The sequence below is a fragment of the Cebus imitator genome, unplaced genomic scaffold, assembly GCF_001604975.1.
Source record: "Cebus imitator isolate Cc_AM_T3 unplaced genomic scaffold, Cebus_imitator-1.0 Scaffold277, whole genome shotgun sequence".
Taxonomy (NCBI): Eukaryota; Metazoa; Chordata; class Mammalia; order Primates; family Cebidae; genus Cebus; species Cebus imitator.
The window spans coordinates 1,938,462-1,945,667 of record NW_016107592.1 but is presented as its reverse complement, the minus strand read 5'-3'; the positions used below and the strand labels follow the sequence as shown (position 1 = coordinate 1,945,667).

At 42.5% G+C, this 7,206-nt stretch overlaps 1 protein-coding gene and 1 pseudogene across 2 annotated transcripts in view; one reads left to right on the top strand and one right to left on the bottom strand.

The window, feature by feature from the left end:
• The window catches only part of THRAP3 (thyroid hormone receptor associated protein 3), a 79,862-nt gene that overhangs the window by 13,827 nt on the left and 58,829 nt on the right, over positions 1–7,206 (top strand). The gene's annotated exons all lie outside the window — the stretch shown is intronic.
• Positions 5,665–7,206, bottom strand: part of LOC119467302 — a 3,265-nt pseudogene continuing 1,723 nt past the window's right edge.

Genomic DNA, 7,206 nt, shown 5'->3' with positions numbered 1-7,206 from the left:
GTGAGCCACTGTGCCCAGCCTTACTAATTTTTTATATTTTTTCAAACAGAGTCTCACTGTGTCACCCAGGCTGGAGTGCAATGGTGTGGTCTCGGCCCACTGCAACGTCCGCCTTCCAGGTTCAAGCGATTCTCCTGCTTCAGCCTCCTGAATAGCTAGGATTACAGGTGTGGGCCACCACACCTGGCTAATTTGTATAATTTTAGTAGGGACAGCGTTCCACTGTGTTGGCCAGGCTGGTCTTGAACTTTTGACCTCATGATCCACCTGCCTCGGCCTCCCACCCGAAGTGCTAGGATTACAGGCATGAGCCATCACCCCCGGCCTGGTCTTTTTTCTTTTTTCTTTTTTTTTGAGGCAGAGTCTTGCTCTGTCACCCAGGCTGGAGTGCAGTGGTGCGATTCAGCTCACTGCAACAGCCACCCGCTGGGTTCAAGCAATTCTCCTTCACCCTCTCAAGTAGCTGGGATTACAGGCTTCTGCCACCATGCCCAGCTACTTTGTATATTTTTAGTAGAGATGAATTTTCACCATGTTGCCCAGGCTGGTCTGGAATGCCTGTGCTCAAGTAATCCTCCCACCTCGGCCTCCCAAAATACTGGGTTTACAGGCATGAGCCACCTTACCTGACCAAACTGGCTTTTACATTTTGTCATCCCTGTAAGGCCTTTGTTTCCCTGGTTCTGGGTAAGTTAATCACTCTGCATCAAGTGTATTATTTTAGAAGGGATGGCAACATTTTTTATTTATTTTTTCTTTTAACATTTTATTATGAAAGATTTTAGGCATACAAAAAGTTGACCAGTTGTACAGTACAGTGAGACCTGTATATCTGTCACCTAGATTTTATGTTTGTTAGCATTTGCTTAATTGTCTTGTCACTTCTTTCCACGGATCAATTCATTTACAATTTTTGTGGCAAAATATGTGTAACATAAAATTCTGTCAACCATTTGTTTTTGTGGATATATTTCACATTTTATTTACATTTTAAGACTTAGTTCTCAAAATCACATATCCCTATACATGTTTTTTTTGGTTGTTGTTAGCGTCACATAAACACATGGTGTGTTACACACAGAATATAAACAAATATTTACCATGTCTGTTAACATGTAACACATAAGAACAGCTTGTTACAGAAATTCATCAATCCTCCTATATTAAGGGTCTCCAGAGGGACTGAACCAAAGGAGATACGTGTGTGTGTGTGTGTGTGTGTGTATATATGTATGTACACACGCATACACACATACATGCATATGTGTGTATGTATATATATATTATAAAAAATAGTTTATTAGGGAGAATTGTCTGTCACGATAACAAGGTGAAGTTCCACAATAGACTGTCTGCAAGCTGGGGAAAGAGAGAAGCTGGTTTCGTGGCTCAGTCCAAGTCCAAAAGCCTCAAAACCAGGAAGTCAACAGTGCAGCCCTCAGTTTGAGGTGAAAGGCCTGAGAGCCCCTGCGAGGCCTCTAGTGCAAGTCCTACAGTCCAAAGGCTGAAGAACCTGGAGTTTGATGTGTAAGGGCAGGAGAGGAAGCCAAGCATCTGGCACAGCATGAGAGAGAGCACACTCAGCAAGCAGTCTGCTTATCCCCCTTCTTCCGCCTGCTTTGTTTAGATGTGCTCAGAGCTGATTGAATGGCACACCATCCACATTGAGGGTCCTGCTGAACATGTAGACTAGTTCCTCTCACAGTCCACTCCCTCACATGTCAGGCTTCTCTGGCACCACCCTCACAGACATACCCAGGAACACTGCCTCATCAGCCATCTAGCCATCCCTCTGTCCAGTCGACACTTAATATTAACCATCACAACCCTCACCATTTTATTGGTGTAAATGCAGGTATCAAGATAATTCTGGACATATTTTGGATTTTTGTTTTTGTTTTTTAATTTTCTTTTTCTTGTACATATTTTGGATGCACCTGCACCACTTCAAAAATTAACATAATTTTTGATAATATTCATTGTACCTGCTACTTTAAACAGCTTTGGCTGCAGCTCTTTTACTAGCAAAATGGATAAAGCATGCCATTTCTGTTTTTCCTTAAGATTTTTACTTTTCAGAAATACATTCCGCTGCCATCTCATACTTCTAGCCATGCTTTTGTCTTGTAAACCTGAATTCTATCTCCAGGTTTATGTTTAAATGACAGTGCCCTAACAAGAGAGAAGAAAATTGTGCTGTATTTTTCTTCCCATTACCTGAAAACATAATGTATATATGTGTATATATATAACGTATACATTTATATAAATAACATATACATATATATGAAATATATTCTTGCAGATGTCCAGGTCATGTTTACAAGCAGAAATTCTTTTACTTTATGTGGGTATTTTGCATTGTGATATTTAATTAAAACATGAGTAGAAAGTTGACTTAAGTTTAAAAGCCGCTATATTTTTCTTTCTTTATTTTTTGAGTTGGAATCTTGCTCTGTTGCCCAGGCCGGAGTGCAGTAGTGCTATCTTGGCTCACTACAGTCTCTAATCTCTGCCTCCTGGGTTCAAGTGATTTTCCTGCCTCAGCCTCCATAGTAGCTAGGATCACAGGCACCCACCATCATGCCCGTCTAATTTCAGTATTTTTAGTAGAGACAGGGTTTCACCATGTTGGCCATGCTGGCCTGGAACTCCAGACCTCAGGCAATCCGTCCACATCAGCCTCCCAAAGTGCTGGGATTATAGGCGTGAGCCACTTCACCTGGCCAAGATATGCTAAAATTAATTGTCATGGTTTTACTTCTGGTGGCTGTGGAAGCTACTTATTTTCTTTGGATGTCATTAGATGTCTTAGCTCTTAAAGTACAACTTTAATGCTATAGGGATTTTGCCATTTTGCTAACATTGGTATGCCCCATGCATCCACCAGTCCACTGGAATTATTTATTCCATTCATAGTAATTTTTGTTATAAACCTAATTGATGGAGCTTCTGGGTATTTAGGTCTACATTCTACTTTCAGGTTGTATATTCTGCTTTCATTTTTTGTTTGTTCATTTATTTGTTTTTGTTGTTGTTGTTGTTGTTTTGAGACAGAGTCTTGCTCTGTTGCCAGGTGCCAGGCTGGAGTGCAGTGGCACAATCTCAGCTCACTGCAACCTCTGCCTCCCGGGTTTAAGCAATTCTCCTGTCTCAGCCTCCCGAGTAGCTAGGACTACAGGTTCATGCCACCACGCCCAGCTAATTTTTGTACTTTTTAAATAGAGACGAAGTTTCACCATGTTGGCCAGGATGGTCTTGATCTCTTGACCTCGTGATCTGCGTGCCTTGGCCTCCCAAAGTGCTGGGATTACAGGCATGGGCCACCGCGCCCGGCCCATTTGTTTGTTTTTGGAGGCAAGTTCTCACTGTCACACGGCCTGGGTCGCAGTGGCATGAACATAGTTCACTGCAGCTTCAAACTCCTGGGCCCAAATGATCCTCCAGCTTCAGCCTCTGGAATAGCTGGGACCACAGGTATGCGCCATGATGCCTGGCTAATTTTCTTTATGTTTTGTAGAGACCAAGTCTTTCCATGTTTCCCTGGCTGATCTTGAACTCGTGGGCTCAAGCCATCTTCCTACCTCAGCCTCTCAGAGTGCTAGGATTATAGGTGCAAGCCATCTGTTTTGATTTTCTAAGGCATATAGATAGATTTGTCAATCTTTACCTTTATGGTTTATACTTATAAAATTTTGTCTGAAGCCGGATGCGGTGGCTTACGCTTGTAATCCCAGCACTGAGGCTGAGTTGGGCAGGAGTTTGAAACCAGCCTAATCAACATTGAGAAGCCCCGTCTACTAAAAATACAAAATTAGCCAGATGTGGTGATACATGCGTATAATCTCAGCTACTTGGGAGGCTGAGCCAGGAGAAGCACTTGAACCTGGGAGGTGGAAGTTGCAGTGAGCTCGCGCCATTGCACTCCAGCCGGGGCAACAAGGGCGAAACTCCATCTGAAAAAAATTGTTTGAAATCCTTCCACACCCTGAATTCATAACAGATATTCACCTCTATTTTATTCTAAAAAGTTAAAGCTTTTGACAGTTTTTATTTTTTTAATTTCTTATTTTATTTTGAGACGGACTAGGCGCGGTGGCTCACACATGTAATCCCACCACTTTGGGAGGCTGAGGCAGGAGGATTGCTATTATGCCACTGCACTCCAGCATAGGTGACAGTAAGACCCCATCTCCAAAAACAAAAACAGAAGGCTGATTGTGGTAAGCTGTTAACGTTGCTTATAAATGCTTTGGAAATGTGTTTTGTGAGGAACTGTCAAGGGGCCAGGAGGCCTTGGGATTGATCTTTTGTGGGAAGGAAGAAGGGTTGCCATTTGTTAATGGTGTTTGTAATTGCTACGGAAATAATATCGGCTGCAAAGCAGCTACCAATTTATTTTCTAGAACTAGGAGAATCAGATAATATGGACATTTTGGATAGGCATGTTTTTAATTTTCTAAAGATTTCCAAAATTGGTAAGATTATTTCTAATTAGGAAGTTTGGTTGAAAATAAAGTTTCTGAACTCTCAAATCTAGTATCTACTTCCAATTTGTAATTAAAAAAAAGAAGAAATCTTCAAAGGTTGAATGTGGCTTCATGGATTCTCTAGCATGAGCAAACTAATGTATCCAAAACTGAATTCAAACTTTCATCTAAATTATTTATACTTTCTTCTTAGCTTTGCTATACTTAGTGTCAGACTGATTTCTTAGTTTTGAAACCTTGATTCCTTTTCTCTTACTTCTAAGTCCAGTCAGTTATTTGTTGAATACCATGTATGTGTAAAGCAGTTTCAGATTTCAGTCCTGTGAGTTGTCATTTCCATTGCCTTTGGATGCCTAGTGAGGAAAGCTCCTTTCTCATTTCTAACTACAATTTTTTTGTGTTCTTTAAGAGCCAGGTTAACTACTGAGTCTTCCTCTTGAAACCTTACTTTGTTCCTCTAGTTGTAAGTGGACTTTGCCACTGTACCTCTCTGGTGATGCTCAGTTCTGGCGTGTATTATATATATCTCTGTGTGTGATGTCCCTCCCCAATCTTTTTTTTCTTTTTCTTTTGAGACCGAGTCTCACTCTGTTGCCCAGACTGGAGTGCAGTGGCGTGATCTTGGCTCACTGCAACCTCCACCTCCTGGGTTCTTGCAGTCAGCCTCCTGAGTAGCTGGGACTACAGGTGCATGTTGCCACACCTGGCTAATTTTTTTGTATTTTAGTAGAGACTCGAACTCCTGAGCTCAGGCAGTCTGCCCGCCTCAGCCTCCCAGAGTGCTAGGATTATAGGCGTGAGCCACCATGCCTGGCCTCCAGCTAGGATTTTTTGTATTTCGCTACCTCTTCCCTGCCCCAACCAAGATCACATATCTTTCAGTCAGTTACAATTTTGAATAAGTTTAAGATTATAGTGCATCTGATAACAAGTGGTAACATGAGTACATACCTGTGCTTACAGTAGCTGGGACTACAGGTACATACCACCATGCCTAGCTAATTTTTGTATTTTAGTAGAGACGACATTTTACCATGTTTGCCAGGCTTGTCCCAAACTCCTGATCTCAAGTTATCTCTTTGCCTTGGTGTCCTAAAGTGCTGGAATTACAGATGTGAGCCACCTCGCCCAGCCTTTTTCTTTCTTTCTTTTTTTTTCTTTTCATTCTTTCTTTCTCCCAAATCTCTTTTATTGGGGGGAATGGACCTCTCGGGGGTCCTCACAAGGAGTGCCTTGTTCATTGGCACTGCTTCTTGAGTCCTGGGACTTCATCACATCGGTCAGCTCTGGCGGGCTGGAGAACAGCTCGATGCACAGGGCCTCAAAGGTGTCATCTGCCTGGAAGGCCAGCCCCACTGTGGCTGGGGGCTGTGGCCGTGCTATTTGACTGGTGAAGCCATACTCGCCTAGTGTCTTGCCATCATCCAAAGAGTTGGTCGTTCTTGTACAGCTGCTGCTCATCAGGCGGCCGCTTGGGAGTGCCCTCGACGGTGCGCTTCAGCTCGAACATGATGCTGGATGCCTTGGTGTCTGTGAAGATGGTGGTCTTGTGGCACTGGACATGAGGAACATATCCCGGGGGCAGTGGGCTGGCGTGAGGGCGAAGCCTGGGCCCCCCTTGTGGCCCAGCTGCCTCTGGCCCAGCCTACAGCCTTTTTCTTTTTTAGAAATAAATAAAGTTGGCCTGGCGTGATGGCTCACGCCTGTAATCCCAGTACTTTGGGAAGCTGAGGCAGGTGGATTACGAGGTCAGGAGATCGAGACCATCCTGGCCAACACGGTGAAACCCGCATGTCTACTAAAAATACAAAAAAATTAGCTGGATGTAGTGTCACACACCTGTAGTCCCAGCTACTCAGGAAGCTGAGGCAGGAGAATTGCTTGAATGGAAGTGGAGGCTGTAGTGTGCTGAGACTGAGCCACCGTACTCCAGCCTTGGCGACAGGGCAAGATTCTGCCTCAAAAAAAATAAAAATAAATAACATTACAGGCATCACACTGCATATTTATTAAAATTGTGTCAATGGTTCTTTTTTTATTTTTTAAATTTTTTTAATTTTCTGAAAAAATTGTTTGATAACATACATTGTTCACATTATATCTTTTGCAAAAATATTGAGGGCTTCAGTTTTCTCAGGGGCCTTAGTATTTTTTTGTTTTTGTTTTTTTCGAGTTGGAATCTAGCTTTGTCGCCCAGGCTGGAGTGCAGTGGTGCGATCTTGGCTCACTGCAATCCCTGCCTCCTGGGTTCAAGCTCTTCTCCTGCCTCAGCTTCCTGAGTAACTGGGATTACAGGTGTGGACCATCATACCCCACTAATTTTTTGTTATGTTTAGTGAAGTTGGGGTTTCGCCGTGTTGGCCAGGCTGGTCTTGAACTCCTGACCTCATATGATCCACCCGCCTTACCCTCCCAAAGCCTTAAAAATTAACTTTTAACTGACAGGTAAAATGGTATATATTTATGATATACAACATGATGTTTTTGAAATATGTGTACATTGTGGAATGATTAAATCTAGCTAGTCAAGATATGCGTTACCTCATTTTTTTTGTGGTGAGAACACTTGAAATCTCTCAGCGATCTTCAGATAAACAGTTCATTATTATTAACTGCAGTTATCATGTTGCCCAACTTATTGCTCTTAATTGAAACTTTGTATCCTTTAACCAACATCTCCTACCTTCATCTTTTATTTTTCCTTTTTTTTTTTTTT